The sequence below is a fragment of the Corvus cornix genome, chromosome 3 (genome assembly GCF_000738735.6).
Source record: "Corvus cornix cornix isolate S_Up_H32 chromosome 3, ASM73873v5, whole genome shotgun sequence".
NCBI classification, from domain to species: domain Eukaryota; kingdom Metazoa; phylum Chordata; class Aves; order Passeriformes; family Corvidae; genus Corvus; species Corvus cornix.
The window spans coordinates 11,370,764-11,390,981 of NC_047056.1; the positions used below are offsets into that span (position 1 = coordinate 11,370,764).

Consider the following 20,218-nt stretch of genomic DNA (forward strand, 5'->3'; position numbering starts at 1 on the left):
CTGGTGACCACTGTACTTTTGGGTTAAAAATAAACACTGGTTTACAATCTGACTTCCCCAAGCTGCTGCCTTTGTGTGATGGGATACACAACTGGGATGGTAAACTTCCCAGCCATCTCGAGCCGTATTTCCCTGCCAGTGCTATGTGGTTATTCAGAAGTCAATTCAAACCAAATTCATACTGTGAATATTCATGCCAGAATTCTGGGATCTGCCTCTGAACTTACACTACTGAGCTAAACACGTGTTGAAGAATGCAAAACCTACATTTTAAAATGTAAATACATGAAAAATACTTTTGCCTTCAACTGGTTTTGGTTTCAGGTGTAATTAACATTTACAGGAAAAGTTCTTCATCTTTCTGAATAATTCATTTAAAGCAGAGAAGTTCATTGTTCTTCACAGCTATAAAAGCTAAGATACAGATCTAGTTCTAGCCTACCAAGTTTATGGAAAAGGGAACAATTTCTCCAGCAGCTTTAGGCAGCTAAAGATGCATATAAGTACCAGGAGGATTTTGTAAAGGATCTTTAAGCCGGTTAGGCAGCTAACTCCCATTTTTGTTAACAGCAGATATGCATCTAACCCGATTAGAGACTTCTAAATCCGAGTAGCACCTTCTGTACCTGCTACGTGCACACCAAAGTGAGCATCCACAAAGCTTCAGAGTGGTTTCAGTCATCAACTTAAGGGTGTTTTGCATGGGTTTAATTGTTTTTATTCAAAAACAAATCAACAATAAGTTTGCAACAACAATTTCCATCCCAAAGACAGCTTTCCATTAGCGTTTTCTAACTTTCAAATACCAGATTAAAAAAATATAATTGCTCAAGTAAAATAAACGAGCACTAAATTCAGGGTATTGTCAGGCATTCGGCAGCAGCTCTCCTTAAACTCAGTTAAAAGAATTCCACCTTTCCCAGGCCACGAATTCCCATATTTGCACGGCTCACTGTGTTACATTATGTATAAGCCTGAAGACAAGCAAACAGAAGAGGTTATTTCTCAACCCACTTAGTTCCTCAATTCAGTTCACGACCCAGCTGCACAAACAGCTGCACCAGCACAAGGCTGGGAGCACCGACACTGCTTCTTGCCGGGATACAGCAGGATGCTCCCGGCAGGAAACTCGGGCAGGAGGCTGCGCATCCCACAGCACGCGCACCTCGGTGGGGCACACAAACCTTCAGCACCACCGTGCTTCTCCTGTAAGTCCCATACAAATACTCAGGTCCTCTGCCGGCTCATAAACCACCGAGAGCCTCTGAGAATTACCCTTTTACAGGAAAATTAGTCAATCCCACCCACAAGTCAAGATTTCTTGCTCATTTGACCTAGATAGCTGGCTTACAATTGAAGTGATTTGGCCAATTCACTCTCAAGACTAACTCTTCTGAGCGTGCTTAAGATGAAGCAGCTGCTAAATTTCAGAAGTTATTTACAAAGACGAACAAAACCATCTCCAAATTAAATGCTTTTCAACTCTTAGTGTTGTATTTCTCCCAAACAACAAAGCTTTCTTAACCAACTGCTGATGGAAACTGCTTCATCAATTCTCCCTTTAAAAATCTCAGCACCACACCCCTCACACAGTGGGATTCTTTTCCTTGCTTAAATGCCAATTGCCTCTCACGAGGCACCAATTCAATCATTTCTGCACAGTTCATCACAAGACAGTTTAATGAACCAGTCTTTTCACTGCGTTTTACACGATCTGGAGACTCCGGAAGGTTTATACTTAGTCACATTTGAAATCCTAAAAGGCCCAAGGAAATCTGCAAGAAAGATACAGGCAAAGGGCAGGATCTAGTCCAAGGTACCTGTCAGTGCTTCCTCTGGTAACAGCAAAATGTGACTGGACAGGTCTGACATTTATTCCCCAACTTCTTTTGGTAACTTTGTCACTCCGTACTAAAACGACAGGAAGAGCCTGCATTTCATTATATCACCACCATCATCTTTTCTTTCTTTTTTTGCTGTTTTTTAAGCACTTAAAGGGTGCTTCCTTCCATAAAGGGATATGACCGTGAACTGATAAAAACATCTAAGTATATCTCTGTGAGGTCAGAACGTGGCTTAACAGGGATAACACATTAGGAATTTTTGTGAACTGCACTCACAGACACAAATTCTGCTCTAAACCACATGAAGCACTGTCCTATGCAGGGCCAAGAGTTGGACTCCAATGATCCCTGATCCAACTAGGATTCCATGACAAAGCACTCATATGAAGACAGCCTATGACACACCAGAAACATCAAACACTAATCCCATGATTGCACATGCACCCAACCACCAAACCTTCTTCCTAAATTAACTGTTAACATTTTGGTTAAAAATGTACTAGGGACTAAAATTGCATATACCTGAAAAAAAAAATTAAAGTTTAAATTTAAAAAGTAAATGGATGCTTACTTGCTTCAAAATTACTTATGCATTTTTACCATAGAGTAATAGAAAATGTATTTAAGAGACAACAGGAAAAAAAATCCCAAACCAACAACCTGTGAAAGGGACAAAGACAGTTTCAAGGTTTTGGAAGGCAATCAATCCTTATGGCCTTCAAGAAACATTAACATGAGACCCAGTAATGTTAAAATGCTCATTATTTTAATGAAATACATACTTTTTCTATATTCTGTGCTTTTTACAGAAAACTTGTTGCCACAATAAGTTCACTCTCACCAGTATCTTCCCGCCATCCTGCCTCTGGCCTATTCTTGGCAAGTTTGAGAATCATACACTTGAAGCTTTACCTACAAGAAACCTATCAGCCTCCACTAGGCAGACTGCAAATGCTTCAAAAAGAAGGAATTAACAGGTTTTTTACAGCAGGACACGTAGCCAAATCCAGTAAAAGACAAAGATCTGGAATGTCAGCCCTCAGCGTGTTTCTGACAGAGCTGCTTTAGTCACTTGGCAGCAAAAGGCACAGGTCTGACAGCACACAGGAAAAGTCCATCAAGTAACCAACTCTGAGAAGTTTCACAACCCACCTGAGGTAAAGATTTTGCAAGATAATCTGACACATTTGTCAAAAATTCAGTGATCAGTCGAGAAAGAACAAGTTACCAAAGAGGTTGGCTGAGGATTTTAATTGATGCTGCTCAATTTTTTCCTGTCCTCTGGTTAATTTGGAGCAATATGACCACAGAGGTTTTGGTCAAGTGCACAGATCAGTGACAACCCAGCCCTGCTTCCTGACTGCTGTGATAATGACAATACTGGCTGTGGTAGGAGACACACGATCAAATCCTACGCTTCAAACATGATCAGCCCTGACACAGCCTTCTGTCACTACCATTTTTTCCTCCTTCGAGGGGATTTACAGAGCCAACAGGAAAAATCACTGTCAGAGCTGGATCCACTGCAAAAATAGCTGCACCAGGTGGCAGCAAAATGACAATTCCTCAGGGTCTCAGCACTGACAAGTCACCATGGAGCAGCACTCCTCCAAAAGACTTGGTTCTCCAAGGAATCTTTGCCAGGGTAGGCAAGAAGATGAAGACTCAAATCCTGCTTTTTTTTCCCCTCTGTATGCACTGTGATTTATTCATACAGACAATTGCCCAGATTTGCCAGCACAGAACACAACACCGCTTTATCCATTCCCATTTCTCATCAAACACTGCTTTTTCTCTGAGCAAACCCTGTTCTCCACTGATCTCCTCAGCAGCATCTTCATTACCCAGAAGTATTTAAAAATTTCAGGAGCAGCTTCCAGGCAATAATAATAAATTTTTGACTACCAGTGACACTGTGTTCATTAGGAACAATCTCTGGGGAGATTAGTGAGTTTTACCTATTATGAAACAAGGCATCAGACAGCCAGCTAGCACTCCCAGCATGACCTTCAAAACAAGTCCCTTCAGCAGTGCTACCTTGCTGCATTTTCCTCATCTTGGGGAAAAGAAACGAGCATAATTCCAAACCAAACCACCTTACAGGTGACAGAATTACTTTAAATAAATTCTATTTTTGATCACTTTATGATCTGTAGCTTCCTTACAGCCATACCTCTCAGTACTGCAGAACATCTCCTGTAGGAAGTCACACGTTCAAAGCAAGCAGCAAAACCAGAGTTTCCTTTAAGCCAAAATATTTTGATTCTAACTGACAGTATTACATTTTTAGGTACAAGACAAGCATTCTGTATTTTAATCCATCTCCACGGCAATATTGTTTTTTTAAAGACATCTGTCTTCTCCAGTTGTTTACGACCCCGGGAAGGAAAGAAAAAAAAAAAACCCAAAAACCCCGCAAGAAACCGAACCATTACAAATTACATCTGCCGAATGAGAAAAGCTGATTCTCCCGTTTCGTTTCCTCCACGCATTTCGTAACAATTCAGCGCTCATTCAACTCCTCCGGTGGTTTATCAGGCATCAGACCGGGTCACCGAGCGGCAAGGCAGCCTCTGCCAGCAGCCTGGGCTCTCCACCCGAACCAAACCCGAGCGGGGCACTCACCGGAGTGCCATCTGCCGCCCCCGCCCCACCCTCCGCACACGCCCGCGGTGACAGCAGCCGAGCCAGACACCCGAGAGGAACTGCAAGAAAAACACGAAACCGCTTTCAGCAGCTTGGAAAGAGAACTGGATTCCGGGCTGTCTCTCTTTAAGACGGTGACCAATAATTTACCAGAAATTTCCTCAAAGGACAACGCTATAATCATGTTTCCTCAATAACTTGCAGATGACATGTCTAGCATGAAATTTTATGCACGCATCTTTCCACGGCCAGACTAAACTCTTCTGTGCCCAAACCAAGTCTTTCTGTCCAAAATATAAAAAAAAAAAAAGGGGGGGGGGGAGGAAGGGAAAAAAACCCACCAAACAACAACCGAACCGCGCAAGCTCTTAATTTGCATAGTTAAAACTAACCATGAGTATTTAATAATCAACCCCAACAGCACTGAGCATTTTGGGAAGTCGGATTAAAGGGTTACTCAAGTAACTTTCACCACAAATTTTTGCAGAATGACTAATGAGTCGCGAGCTGCAGTTCAGCCACAATCCCTGCGAGTAACCTGAAGTCCCCTCCTGATGGGGTACAGGATGTGTCAGGAAGTTTGAAGGGCTAAAAACCATCATCCCGTGAAGGAGCACGCATATTCAGGCGAACTCCAGCAAAAACACCATTTCCCCCCTTTCAGGTCCACCAAAGTCCATACTTTAGTGCCATTACCTCAGCACTACACTGCCCAGAATCCCAACGCGGATGTCAATAATCAACCCGCTGGGTCGCAGTGGGGTAATGAGGCGAACCCAGGAGCGGTGCGAGCGTCCCCGCTCCGCCGCCGCCCTCTGTCCCTCCCCTCCAGCCAAGGAGCGGCTTGCAGCAGCTCCCGGCACTGCAGCAGCCCCACGGCTCGGGCTTTCTCTGGAAAAACCTCACGGCTTCGGCACCAACGCCGCCCACCCACGGTTAAATAAATAAATAAATGGTTTAAAAAACGACGACAAACATACGGTGGGGCTGAGCTGGCCTAAGTTTCATCCATGCCCAGCAGACCGTGCCTCTCCCCGCCTTGCTCTCGCCGCTCTGGCTGCAACATGTGCCGGCTGCCCGTGCTCCCGAGCGCCGGGGCAGGGACTCGGCGCCCGCGTGCTTTAACCCCACCCTGCCGCCTCCTGTCACCTCCCATTCAGGCAACAGAAAAAAACCCAGCCCTAAAAAACCCCAAATTTATGTCTCCGGCCGTTCGCCCCTCGCCGCCAGCTCACAGCGGTCACTACGCAAATAAGCGAGAGGCGACGGGGAAGGAAAAACCCAAGACCTGGAAAACCACGGGGGGTAAAAACCAAGTTAAAAACCGGGGATTTTTTTGTCCCCCGTCCCTCCTCAGCCCCTCCGGCAGCGCCGATCCCCGCCGCCCCGCGGAGGCAGCGCTGGCGGGGGCGGCAGCCGAGCTTCCCCCGCGCGTACCTTGCCAGGCTGCCGCGGGTCTCCGCCGGGGTTCTTCCTGCCGCCGCCTCCGCATCCACCATGCTTTGTCCGGCCGCGGGCTGCCCTCGCCGCGGGATCCCACCCCGCCTGGCCCCGGCCTGCCGCCCCACCACGGCCCTCGCGGCCGCCGCGGCTCCGCGCTGCCGCCCCGCTCCGCCGGCCCCCGCAGCGAGCGGGGGCTGCGCACCTGAGGGCGATGCCGGGGCGGCGCCGAGGCGGCCGCGGAAGGCTCGTCCCCTGTCCCGCCGCCTCCCCGCGGGACGGCGCTCCCCACCGCTGTGTCCTCAGGGCCGGCCCGCGCCTGAGGTGCGCGCCTGCGGCGGGCGGAGGGGAGCGGAGCCGGGGCCGTGGCGAGGAGGAGGCGGGCGGGGGAGCGGAGCCGCGGCGGGGCGGGGGCGCGGCCGGGCAGCGCCTCACTTGTTGCCCTGTGGCGGGGCCGCGCGCGCGCCTTCCCGCCGCGAGCGCGCGCGCACCGCCCGCCTCCCCGCCAGGCGCCGCCGCGGCCGCCACTGTGCGCTGCAGGCGCGGGGCGGGCGGGGGCGAGGCACTGAGCGGGGGGCGCCGGCCCGAGCCCCGCCCCCGCCCGGCCGCCGGCGCCGCGGGTTGGCGGAGCGCGCGGCGCGCGCCCCGTGGGGCCGGGCCGGGCACGTGAGGCGCGGGCGGGGGAGCGGCGGGGGTCCCCGCGTCCCCGCGGTTGCCGGACCGCCGCGCCCCTGAGGAGACGTGCGGGCGGGCGGAGGGGGCGGCCTGGCGCGGCCCGGGTCCCGGCAGGGCACGGTCTTGTCTCGCCGCCCCCCGGTACCGCGGGACCGCCTCCGAGCCTAGGCTGTAAAACTGGAAGGTGTTTACCTCAGAAAACGTGTTTTTATTATTTTATTATGGTGCCGCCCCACCCCACCTTCCCCCGCCGGCGGAGCGGGCAGACACCGCTGCGTTGCCGCTGTTCGCCTTCCAGCCGCGCCAGGTGCTGCTCCCTCCCTGTGGAAACGGCCTCACACCAGGCACCCTCCTGCTGGGGGTGGCCCCGGGTGGCGCCTGGCTCCTGTGCCAGCTCTGGTGCGCTGGCAGCGGGCGGTGTGTCCGTCTGTGGGCGCCGCGGGTCGCCGGCCATTTCCTTAGGACAGTTTTCCTTCGGTTTTCTTTCCACACGGCATCAAGCGAAAGAGGAAAACCCCTCAGCCCCGCCGAGAAATGCCGTGCCACATCACTTTTTAATGTTTCTTCTTTTTAAGCCAGGTGATTGCACCTGGCTCAGCTTTTCGTGGAAGTCTTCAAAGCTTTTGTTACTGAGTCCAGGAGGGAGAAGCAAAGGGGTCGCTTAAGCTGTCAAGGCTTCCCTTAGTAAAGAAGTTTGTGAGACTTTCCGATTTTGGAAATTTGCCTTCAAGTGCTGGTACTAAATCATGCATGACTCATTCATTAGTAACCTCGTTGTTGTTGTTTGCTTACTTGGTAGGTTGATGAGCCTACGAATCCTAGCCAGACGTCCCTGTTGAAACAAACCAAAGGAAACTCTCAGGAACCCAGGATGCTGACTGGAATAAAACATTGATAGGTGTGCTGCTGCAGCAAAGAGAGCACATCTTGTCGTGGGCAGATCAATAGCAACCAGCAGACAGATTTACAGTTCCCATGGACTGTGAACCTCTCAGCTTTTCGTCCTGCACAGAATGAAAACGAACACGTGCCATTTGTTTCTATTTTTAGCACCTGCATTCTCAATCCAGTATAAGGAGAGGCCCGACCAAAGGAATTGTCTCAATGTCACCTGGCACAATCACTTAAAAATTGTTTTCATTGCAAAGGGAGGGGTAAGTATGTCCCTGTGATCCATGAAAATACACGTTATTCACTACCACTTTACAGCACTCATTTTCACCAAGATTCAATAGCTGATGTGCACAGCCATAAATATAACTGTTTTGGGAAACAGCATCAGTACCCACAGCACATCCCCAGCTCCCCATACTCTGTGTGTTCAATATTGGATGCCAATAGGAAACGTGCTGTGTCTCTTGGAGCTGCTCTACAATCTTAGCTCAGGAGTCTGGAAGAAACGTCCCCATTCACAGTGCATTGGGAGAGACGTTGCATATTTCATCCCTCTTCAAATATTTATATATGTACTTCACGTTTGAGTAAAGCTGTCCTTTTCATCAGAGCGGGAAGATTACAGCAAAGGCAGGAATTACCCTAAATCGGCAAACATCATTGTCCATTAAGTAACACAAGGGTTTGAAAGGAGATTTGAGTGTCTGGCAGCCAGGAGCTCGGCTCCGCCGCACAGGAGATTTCATAATGATATGTTTTGAGATCAACTGGAAAAAAAAAAAACAACAAACAAAAACCAAAAATCAACTAGAACAGTGTATCTCGTAACACTGGGTGCTGAGGAGCCTGGAAAAACATGTTGAAGCTTATAAGGGTTGGTCAGTGGTGAAATGGTCTGCTGCCTTTGGGGGACAGACATTTCTCCCTCCTTCCAGTCCCACACCCAGGTTGTGCCTGCTCCTGTGCAATCACAGCGACTCGGCTGGTCACGGGGCTGCCTTTGGAAACCTTCACGAGGGGAGGTGTTTTAATCCAGATGTGTTCCTTGATCCAGTTGGCAGCCAGGCCTCAAAAGCTAGCTGAAAGCAGGAAAATACCCAGAACCAACGTTGCCATTGCCCACAGCATGTTTCAAACCACTGCCTGACTGTGATGCCCCTGCTGTGCTCAGAGCAGCCGCGCCCTAAAGACCCCAGGGGAAGTGAGGCCGGGGCTCACTTTGCAGCCCTGCTCTCCCAAGCAGGCCACACAACCTTGCCTGGATCCAAATCCATGCATCATGCCAGGCAAAGCCCTAAGCCCGGGGATGTTTCTTACCTGGTGCTGCCAATTAACAGGTCCTGGATGGGGCAGGATAGCAGGGATCACATCTAAGCACAGCTGTACAGCCTCTCCTGGATGGCTGCTCATGCTTGGATGAAACCAAGGGAGGCTTGGAAAATGTGTGATTAAAGGTGTTCTGCAGTTTGCTTCGACGGAAGGAGCAGCAGGATTTTCATGTTCCAGGTCTGTAAAGCCAAGCTTTGTGACACACCCAGCAGTAAATCATTGCACTTTTTTTTTCCCCTCCTGAGAAAGAGAGCAAATCCTTTTGACTGCAGCAACTTTAATTTGGCCTGAATCTGGAATAACTTTTCTGCCTGCGTATTCAGAAACAGCACCTTCACTCAGCATCATGATGCAAATTATTAGATGCAGTGTGCAGCTCTTGTCAGGGAGTTGCAGAGCACCAAACATTTCCCAGGAGCTGGGTACTGGGAGGTTGTGTGTTCAGGGCATCGGTGTCACGTCACTTGGTGACACAAGTTCTTGTTGCCCGAGTTTTTCCATAAGGTAGCGTGGCATGAATGACAGCCAGAAAAGAGAATCTTTTAAAAATATTCAAACCTCATTTTTTATCAAGTTAAAAATAATTTCTGCTTTTTTCCCCAGGCTATTTATTCACAGTATTTGGGTTCACTGTAATAAAAGCTGACCTGGGGACTGCTGCGTTTATGTACATTGGCCTTTTTTCTAGCATTTGTCTGTTAATTAATAATTGGTACATTGCCAGGAGAGAAGGAGAAGTAGGAATGAGATTCAGGTTATAAAATCTTCAAGGTTATCTTGCTGTCCCTGCAGCAAAGCAAGAGCAAGAGGAGCGGGACAGAGCCAAGGTGCTGAGAGAAGGGGAGCGGCCGTGGGGCACTCGCCCCAGGGGCCCTGTGCTGCATTCCCGGGGGAGCCACATCCCAGCACTCCCGGAGCCATCGCGGTGGCTGCAGGCACATCCTCCCCCAGCTACGGGAAAGCAGCAGGCACAGGATTTTCCCTGTGTGTTGCCGGGATTCCCGGGTACCTGCCCACAGCCACCCTTGTGAATGCGGCTAGCTCGTCCCCCACAGCAGCTCAGCACAAGGACCAGCACCCAGCTCCTCAGAAACACGGAGTAGCTCCTTTCCTGTGAGTCTGGCATGGCTGGCAGTCACTGGCATTATGGAAGTGCTTGTCCCAGAGCCCTCACACTGTATCCAGAAGGTGCACCCGCGTCTCTTAGCCCCTGCTCCAAAATGTGCACCCACTCCCTTGTGCTGAAAATGCTACAGGCACACAGGGACTGAAACACTTCCCCATCTCCCTCCTGTGAACATTCACTTGGCTCTCCTGAGTCAAAACCCTTCCATAAGGCCAGGACAGCTGGAATTAATTTTCTGTGCTGGACCAAAGCTTATCCAGGATACTGATCTGCCTGTTTTTTGTGGAGAGATTGGTGTGGCTAGAGGACACCTGGAAAGCACAGGACTAACCTGAGCATGCTTCTGCGACCAAAGAGGATAAGAACAGGAGATAAGAGGTTAAAAATTAAATAATAACAGGAGACTAAAGATTGCTCCTGTGGCATGTGAGCACTTCAGCAATGATAAGAAAAAAACAAAAAAAGCAAATGTGACATGCGATTGGAGCTGGAGTATCTCAGTTCCTCCAGGAATTAACCTGTTTTTTCCCAGCCAAATGTTTGAGCCCGTGTAGGTTACGGACGGGAGATCTCTGGAGTCTGATCTTTGAACATGCGGTTTATTGCAAAGGGTGTGGGTATAGGGGCACTGCTTAGAGCTGCAGCTGGCAGCTCTGAGCAGGCCCAAGAGAGCAAGAGAGTAAGCGAGTAAGTAAGGAGAGAGAGAGAGAGAGTGTAAGAGTGTGCGAAGAGTAAGAGAGGAGTGGAATGGAATGGAATGGAATGGAATGGAATGGAATGGAATGGACTGGACTCGTGAAGTCCTGGTTACAATACAATAAATCATCTTCTGTACTGAATATTCTAATTGTCACTAACCAATCTAATACAAGATACAAATCCTATAGCATTTACATACAGCCTATAAGAGTTCTTATATTACCATAGAGTGTTACATCTTAACTTCTAAAAAACTACTCTTTGGACCCCTTCTGCTGAGCTAGTAGGGTCTGCTCTGACCCTTGGACCTGCTTGCAAGCAGAGGGTATCGTTCAATCAAGAGGGGATTACCTTCAGTCGGCCATACCATTGTTTTCCAGTTGTTCAGTAACTAAGACTTGGTATTTCAAAAGTGGCTTTCATTTCGATGTTGCCTGTAGTTTTCATATTCCCAAAATCTTTTGTCAGGCAATCATATTTATAAGGCTTTCCTGTTTCATCTTCCCCAACAAGCCCGGAATTCAGACAAGCAAAGAGCCTCTCCCAGGGTAGGCAAGGTCTGTCAGCAAGGCTTGCCAGCAACGTGACCACAACATTTCAGTGGTCTCCTCACAGTCATTTTCCTGCCTTCTCCCCCTGCCACACACAGGCAAACCAGCACAGCAAGAGGAAGTGCTACAGAGGTCTTCTTCTCCACCTCCCTCTGCTTTTGTACCTTGGTGAGATGGGGGAGTTGTGGCTGGCAGGTTCAGCACTGGCAAAACCACTCAAGTTGAAGAGATTGGCACATGTGCTTCAGAACATCACTTTTTTCTTCTGGAGCATTGCAGCTTTGCTCTTGCAGGCAAAGCAGGACAGGACAGAGACTGTGGGAAGAAAGTTACCTCTGTTATGTTTTGTGCTGTCATTTGCAAGCAGTGGGCAGAGCTGCACTGTGCTGGTATTGATTTGCATTTGACAAGAATAATTACTCCCCAAGCTGCTTGGATTAAAATCAGTTTCCCTGCTCTGGAAGGACGTACCTGCCTTTTCCAGACACAGGCTGCAGTAACTAGCACTGTTTGCCTCCATGTGGGGCTCCTTTTCCTTGCAGACACAAGGCAGGCACAGCAGTGCAGACTGCATGATCCAAGAGGATGGAGAAGAATCCACTTCAAATTCAATTTCTGTAGTAGCAGAAACTGGACAGTAATTATTTTGCAAAAACCAAAAAGGCACCTGCTCTATACAAACCATCTTTTCTTGTGTCCTGGAAACATGAGCTCCTTGCTCCCCTCCTTGCCTCGCTTCAAGAGGCATCCCACAGCATTTTGCAGCAAGACCTAAAGAGCTGCAAATCTGAAGAAGCTGCAGCCAAGACTCTTCAAAGGTGAGAGAAGTGTTTATACTTCAAAAATGTACAGGACCCACTTCAGCTAAACTGCTTCTGCTTTGCTTTTACTTTTCAGCAGATGCAGTTCTAAGCACCAGCAAAATCCCAGATAAGGGAAAACTGCCAGTCCTCACACGTCACTTAGATTTTTTTAAAACCATCTTGATTCCAGGCACCTCCTGGATGAGGCTGCCTTGGACTCTCACAGTGCCAGCTTGGGTAAAGCAACTCCAGCTAAAACCAGCCCTCTGTCTGGGAGGGTGCTGGCATCCAGGCTGGCTGATTCTGGGTGGCAAAGGAAACTGTGCCAACACCGTGTGCAGGAGGTTTTTCAAGACACTCCCAGCCATTGGGCAAAGCTCTCAGCTTTGGGCACAGCTGCTATCAGAGTGAAATCCTGCTCAGCCCACGGGAGCTGCACACCAGTGGCAGAGGCACACAGTGTTTTGCCACCAGGCCTGGGGCTGGCACTCCCTGGCTGAGGGCTCCTTCTTTGGGTGGCAGAAGCAGAAGGGTCACCAAAACCAGGGTGAAGAGGGCGGGCTCATTTTTATGGTGGCAGCGTTGGTGTGGTACCTACCTGGGCTGTTTTGGAGCACCCTCCAAGGCACTCATCAGGCTCTATCCAGAAGGGAATTTGTGCCAGCTCTCTGGGCACTCTGTCAGGACAGCTGTTACAAGCCCTGGGTGCAGGGACCTGTCCAGCATCTCAGTGCTCAGCTTGCAGAGCACTCCGGGGCCTCCCTCCCAGCTCCCTGTCCTGCACCATCCGGCTGCCCATGGCTTCCCCCCAGGCGCTCACGACTCACCTGCTCTCCCCCAGGACCTGCGTTCTCCTGTAACCTTTTCAGGTGTACTTGTGCTCTTAAAAGCCACCCCAGAGGCCACGGGCTATTTGCCGTGCCTCAGTGCTGACTTACACACACTCACGACTTCCCAGGCCTCCCGGGGTGGGGATGTGGCTCCTGGCACATCAGAATTACAATAGATCAAAGAAGGAGATCACAAAGCTTTTCTCCTGTTATTGTAGGATCTGCAGATAAACTTCAGAAATAAAAAACAGGACAAAGGGAAACGAAATAATCCACATATCAAGTTTTAATATCCAGCCTCATAGCTACAGGTTACTGAAGAATGACATGGAGGGAAGATATCTCCTGCATTAGGGACTGGGATCAGCAACATAATCGGAGTAGATGAAGGATTTTCCTTATGCTGCTTGATAGAGAAATCCCTCTGACATGGATGTGCTCACTATAAATAAATAAGATTTCAGAAACCAGCAGAGATGAGATCTAGCCTTGTAAATTAGTAAACCACTGCCCTACGTACAGAATCACTGCAGGTTTTGTGCCTGATCCTGTACACATTTAACCTCCCCCATGTAAATAGTCCTCTGGAGTTAATGGAGCTGTACTAATTTGCAATGGCTGGAGATTAAGCCATTGGGGTTAAGCATTTCAGCCAGCTCTGATTGCAGCACGCTGTAGTTACAGGGCTGTTGGATGACTCAGAGGTGCTCCCGTGATCTGGAATAAAAGCATCCATGGCCATTACACCATGTCTCCAGCAGCCCTGCAATGCAGCCCAGGTACAGCACTCATCCTTCACAGGTTGTGTCTTCAGACAGGGAAATCCTGTCCCCTGCGGGGAAGGGTGCAAACACTTCACCCAGTGCTGCAATGTAAAGCTAATTTCTTTCTTTCATTCTCCCTGGGTATGTACCAATGTTTTCCAGACACTATTTCACTACTGTTACGCTGCTCGCAAGCATCTTAATTTAAATCCCATTATAGATGCACCAGGGCAAAATGATCTATCCACAGCTGAAATAATAAACTGGAGTGAAAACATCCTTGGGCTGTGAAGAGGCTAGAACAAGCACTAACTGAAATGTATAAACTTACATAACAATATTTACAGAAAGGAGCCCAATTGTCAAAGGCCCTAAAAGAGCTGGAACATGGGAATGTTTGTTCTCCTTGCAAAGAAAAATTAATTATGTAAGTTTATAAATTCCAGTTGCTTTGCTTGCACATCTCCTGATGTGCCTAAGGACTGCCTGGAAGGTATTTATGGTTCCCAGCCACTGGTTCTAGAGGCATTTTTTTAACCTTGTACTTCTGCATGCCATTGCCTCCCAGGATCTGGGAGCAGGGGATTAACTTTACACACCATGTTCCTCGGCCACAGAAAAATGCAGATTTGTTCTGAGGTCCTGCAGGAGTGAGTTTATTTTAAGGGGATGCCTGGAGGAGGCCAGAGCTCCCTGAGCCACCATGTTCTGCAGAGGGTGGCGGGGTGGCTGCTGTGTTCTGAGAGTGCAGGGAGAGCCTGGAGCCATGCGCAGGTGGCTGGGATCAGACACCCCTCTCTCTCTCTCTCTCTCTCTCTGCCTGAGACACCCATCCACTCCTGACGTGGCTTTGCTTATTTGTTCCTTTTGCTGCCAAGAGCAGAGATGCCATGAAGACTCTAATGCCCTCTGTGGTTTGATTTGCCAGGCAGGAAAAGGGCCACTTATTACTAAAATGCACTGTATCGTGCAGTTTCCCGGCACTGCTGTGTTCAACCAGGGCCAACTGGCCAGAAAGCTCAGGAAATTATTGTTGCCTCCCAGGCTCCTCTCAGAAACACTGTGGCTTTGGGTTTTGTGCTGTCATTGCTGTTTTTCTCCCATCCACTCCTGTAAAATGTCACTCCTCAAGGGTCTGAGGCACTTGCTGGCATCCAAAAATGCCATTTATGCAATTACCTGGTTTTACGTATTCTCCAATACCATCCCAATACAAGTGCTAATGGCTGAGTGCTGGAGTTCCAGTGCTGCTGGCCACTAAGGGAATTAAAATGCAAGTTCCAAGTCACCTGTGTGCAGGGAAAAGAAGAAACAGCAAAACATCTTTGGGGAAATCTCTCTTGCACCTCCCTGCTGACAGATGTCCCCTGACAGCTCCACATTTCAGGGACCTCCCCTTGCTGCAATGACCCTGCAAAATGCCCCAGGGTCAAACCCCCCAGCTGGCTCTCCACCCCTGACATGCCTTCGAACCTGTTTTCCTGCAAATTCTTGCACTGCAAGATCTGCCTTTCTACCACTGAAAGGAAGGAGGAAGGGCAAAGCATTTGGGGACTTGAGCTTGGGGTTGATCAGCCCCATCACACCTGGAGGGAAGCTCCACAGCACCAGCCTCTACCACCCATGATTTTGTGCTGGGACAACAAGCTCAGGTGATATCCCAAAATAACACTTCCCAAGTGGCGCTGGGAGTCCAGAGGTGAGGCTGCAGCTGCATCCCTCTTGCCACCTTTTCATGGGAGGTGACACACCGTGTCCTCTGGGACTTCTGTGGCCCTGGGGATCACCCACGGGATTCACACTACTGAGAAAAGGCATCTTTGTTGGTGTGTGTATGTCCTTGTTGAGGAGAGGGGGCCTCTTCCACAGCTTTGGCAAGGATTGGCTAAACCAGTGTGACCTGGATGGGTGGAAACAGCTCAATTTTGGTGTGCTGAGGGGAGGAAGCACTGATGGTGTTGGCTGCCTGTCCCCCTGTACCCCCTGGCATGGTGAGGGAGACCCAGGAGTGCAGCTCTGGCCTCCACACTGGATTAAATGACACCCCAAGCCACACTTCCCTGACATTTGGGAATAATTTCTGAGGAGGATTTTAACAGGCCCAGCTTCAAGGTGAGGAGCCATGGCCTGTTTTTCCAGTCTCAAGCCACATGAAACGCAACACATTTAAAAGTCGTCAGTGGCTGCTGCTACAGGACCACTGCATTCCCCTTACTGAAAAGGCTCCCTCTGTCCCCAGCACTGAGGATCTCTTTATAAATATTTGGAATGAATGAATAAACTGTTGAAACTGCCCAGAAGGAGAAGAGAACATTTCTGTGAGCAATGTAATGGCCAGCGTGAGCCCTGGGGTAAAACTTCTCAGACACTTGCGCACCTACAAACAGTCAGCAAATACCTAAATCAGGAAATCTCCTCAGAAAAATGGTGAGCAATTTGTTTTATCAATAGGTAGCAAAGAATTGGCACACAGGAAAGAAAACCTCTCAATATCAATCAGCTTATTAAAAAGTTCAAGCACAATAAGATGTGGAGATTATGGGCTCCTGCGAAATCCTTCCCATTGTGTGAAACACAATGAGAGCACAAACACTATTATTTACACTTGCAAAAAGGACTTGTCAGAAAGAAAAATTAAAAAAAAAAAAAAAGAAATGTAAAATAAAATGAGACTAAGCAACCTGAATAATCAGAAAGTAAATCAACACCAGTATGAAATAAGTATATCATCATCTGCTGCTTTCCAAAACATTATGAAATACAGCACTTTTTTGGCTTGGATTTGGAAAAACATGGTGTACCTGAGACATTATTTTTTTCAAATACAGATATCCTAGAAAAACACTTTAAAACTTTAGCCATTCTGGGCATATGCAGACCAAGAAAAAAGAAAACTATACTAAGGGTAAGGGTCTTGCCGAGCAGAGAGCAAGTGCGGGGCTTGCCAGTTGTGCAATGTGTGATTGAAGGCGGCAGCGCTTGCAGGTATTTCAGGGAGCTCCTGGGATCATAAAGGCAGCGGCAGCTTGGAGGAATCCCCAGAAAACGCGGAGCTGCTGCAGAACTAAACCGCAGGGCACCTCAGCAGAGCGAAGGGTGACACGTAAGGAAGCTGAGGGCTGCGACAGAACCCGGCCGCGGCTTGTGCGGGTTCCGCGAGAGGCAGCGGAGCCGGGCCGGGCCGCCCATCACGAGTGGGCTGAGTCACCGGGACGCGGTGCCAGAGCTGCGGCAGCTGCCTCTGCTCACCGCGGGGCCAGTGGCCCCTGGCCTCCGCAGCTGTCACCCGGGAAACGCCAGGAAAGTGGGACAGGAGCACAGCGCCTCAGCAGCAGCCGCCCTGCCCTGCCCTGCCCTGCCGCGCCCTGCCCTGCCGCAGCACCACGGTGCAGGTTGGATCAAACACCCAGATTCTGATGGGAACCGAGCCTGCCCCAGCCCCAGGGCAGCGCTCCGCACGGGGTCTGTGTCTGTCAGCAAAGCAGAGAGAAGCGCGGACCCTGCGGGGGCAGCTTCCCAAGCCTAAGGACACTGGAGGGTGGTAGGAGTTGCGTCCCAGCTCCTTCCCCGGCTGTAGGAGGACGGGACAGGGAAGCCTCTCTCAGGTGGGATTCCCTCCTTCAGCCCTTCTTCCTGCTGCTCGTCCCTCCCTTACCCCCTCCGGCCGTGCTGGGCTGCTCGTTCCCTTGCTGTGAAGTGATACCTGCCTGGTAGGCTGGGCTGGCAGCGTGGGGCACGCTGCCATGGTGCTGCTTCCCTGAAGGAAGGAGGAAGAGGAGGAGGTGATGGCCCTGGTGCCACACTGCTGGCCTGGCTTAGCACACAGACACAGCAGCAGGTGCCGTGTAGGGAACCACAGCGGTCTCCAAAGCTGGATGAGGCCCCAGTGGCCAACAGGGTTGTGCTGGGATATCTGCTCAGCTGGATCCATGCAGGATTCCAGCGGCCACGTGTAGTCCTAGCCACTGCAGGAGCTGCCTGCCCATGCATTCAGGATGAGTCTGGTTTACATGTGGGCTTTGGGGGAGGAATGTGAAACCTCTCCTGAACAGGAGCCTTCATTTGCCAGCACCACAGAGATATTTAGCAGGACCACAGAGAGCGAGAGACATCCATGAATCCCAACAAAAGCCATGGGTGCTCGTGCCTTTCACGCAAGGAAGCAAAGCAAAGTGGCATCAGAGGCTTTGTCCCCCCCAAGTTCAGTCAGAAGTGGCCAGCAGGCTCGGAACACCGTAGGCAGGGGCAGGTGGAGGGACAGGACACACACAAACCACCTCAGCAGGAGGGCACGGCCCTGCCAAGGAGCAAACCTGTCCTCGTGTCCCAGCAGCAGCTGAGGATTACAGCATCTGGGGAAGCACAGCATCCCCGTCCCTGCCACATCAGACCTGGTGAAGCAGGAACAATTTTGCTGCCCATTGACTACCAAGAACTGAGCAGAGTGTGGTCTTCAACACACTCAGCTTTTTTTGGGTATTTTTTGTTGTTTTAGTTTTGCACAGTAGTTTAGAAAGATCCACCAAGAAGAAAATGAAGATTGTTAGATACTGAGGGAAGGGAGGATTAGGAAGAGAGAGAAGCATCCACCCATAAAAACGCACCCCTTCACACATCAACTAGGAAAGTATCCAATTATTTCTTAAATGTCCCCTAGACTTTTTGCCTCAGCCTCCTCGCCTTGTTAGCCATTTCACATATTTATTATTCTTTGCATGAAATAATATTTCCTGACATCTGTTCCCAGTTTGTTTCTCTTTAATTTCCATTTATAGCACATTTTCCTATCCTCTGACCATGTTAAAATAAAACAATAAATATGTTTGACACAGTGCAAGTTACTTAAGATCATGATCCTTCCCTGACCTTGATTTTTTAAAATATGTCCTAAAACACAGAAAGCACTTGAATGAACTCAGTTGAAAAAGGCAATGGAAAGCTCAGAGAATCACAAAGCACTCATTTCACAGCGGCGCTGCAGCCAGTGACTCAGGAGCAGCAGGAGGAGCAGTTTGTGGTTACAGCCCAGTTCCTCTCTGACAAGGATCAGCTGAAGGCATTTGGGGAAACAGAGCTGGGGGCTGTGCGGTTCCTCTGTGACATGAAGAGAGCAGAACCAGGAGGCTGTAAAAGACAAGGCAGCAGCGGGACGGGCACGGCAATGTTAATTCCCTGTGCAGTGGCACAAACTGGCTTGAGGGATGCCTCCCCTTCTGCCCAGGCAGATGGGAAAAGGTGCCCTTCCCTTGCTCTGAAGAGATCTCGCATCCAAGTGCAATCTGGCAACTCCACAAGCAATAAATTCTCAAGGAGAAGCGATGAGGAGTGCTTTAGTTACGGCACAAGAACATTTTATGTTGTCATCTCTATATTGGTACAAGCCCTCAGTGTAATTTTAGCTCAGGAGGAGGTTGCTTATGAAGCGAATATAAAATGGCAAGAAGCAATGTAGCCTCCAGCCAAACGTGTACGCACACCTTCCAGTCAAGGGACAGAGCAAACCAGGAGCCTCGACTGTCACCTTTTTATGGACCACCAGGCAGCTCTCCCGGGAGGACCATCCTGCTCTGTACAAGTGCTGGCCTGCTCAGGCCCCACCAGCTCCTGCTGGGCCAGATCAGTGTGGTGGGACATCCTGCTGTGACCAGGCTGACAAGGCTGCAGCCCTGAACGGAAACGCAGGAGCTGGAAACCCTTCTGGGGGCCTCTGTGAGCGCAGGGGCAGCAGCTGCTCTGCAGTTGGGTGCTCCAGCACAGATGTGGGCAATGCAACAGCCAGGAGCCATCTGGGCAGGGCAGGTCCTGTGCCCCTGACCTGTCTCTGGCTGCTTTCTTCACTCAAGTGTTCTACTGACAAGGCTTTGGCCAGCCAGGCTGCCAAGGGCATTTTTTTTTACTCATGTTCTGAACGTGCACCTTGGGTTTCATCTGAGGCTTTCTGAGGTCAAACCAAACCATGACAAATAGGACTGAGAGCAGCCAAGTTCAGCTGTGCTCTGACAAAGGACTGGCCCCTCAAGCACACTGTGCAGCTCTGTGCCAGGGCTGCACCACTGCAGCCCAAGAGCCAGAAGGTGATGAGGGTGGATGGTCTTTGGGGAAGCAGATCAGAAGTGGCTTTGAGAGCTCACCAGCAAACAGCTGGATCAGGTGCTCTGCGCATGTAGGACTGCTCCTTTTGGAAAACCAGCATCTCCCACTGCCCAGGAGCTGCTCCCCCAGCCTGTCCCCTGGCTCCCAGGAAGGTGCAGCCAAGCTGGCCAGCCCTTGGGAACCACTGAATCCTTGGCAGCACAGGGCTCACAGGTACAGAAAGGTGTGCTTGTGCCTCTGCTCCCTGAGCTCCCTGCACCTCATTCTGCTTTCCTGGGCTTTAAGCAGATAGAGCTCACACAGGTGGATTTGTCCTATAAAGTCCGTGGTTTGGAAGGATAAACATGAGCTCCCCCTAATCTGCATGTTTCTTCTGCTCATTTCTCCTCTGCCACAACTCTGCTGTTCATCCAGCCCAGCATTTACAGCACCTGGAAGACTTCAGGACTGACCGAGGGGAAAAAGAGAAAAGCTGTGCTGCACTCCAAGGCCTGATTATGCAAAGCTTTGTGGAAACAGTGTTG

General features: G+C 49.9%; 1 protein-coding gene across 7 annotated transcripts in view; it reads right to left on the bottom strand.

The window, feature by feature from the left end:
• Positions 1-20,218, bottom strand: part of B3GNT2 (UDP-GlcNAc:betaGal beta-1,3-N-acetylglucosaminyltransferase 2) — a 74,328-nt gene that overhangs the window by 10,552 nt on the left and 43,558 nt on the right. Inside the window, exon 1 of one of the 7 annotated variants that reach the window (XM_039569788.1) lies at positions 5,928-6,068. The exons of 1 other annotated variant lie outside the window; for it this stretch is intronic. The gene's annotated coding sequence lies outside the window, so the exon portion shown is untranslated. Of the gene's footprint in view, positions 1-4,017; positions 4,240-4,279; positions 4,441-5,186; positions 5,281-5,470; positions 5,586-5,927; positions 6,069-20,218 lie in introns of those variants that run through there. 5 more of the 7 variants (XM_039569790.1, XM_039569791.1, XM_010411017.4 and 2 more) reach the window with 5 other exon arrangements.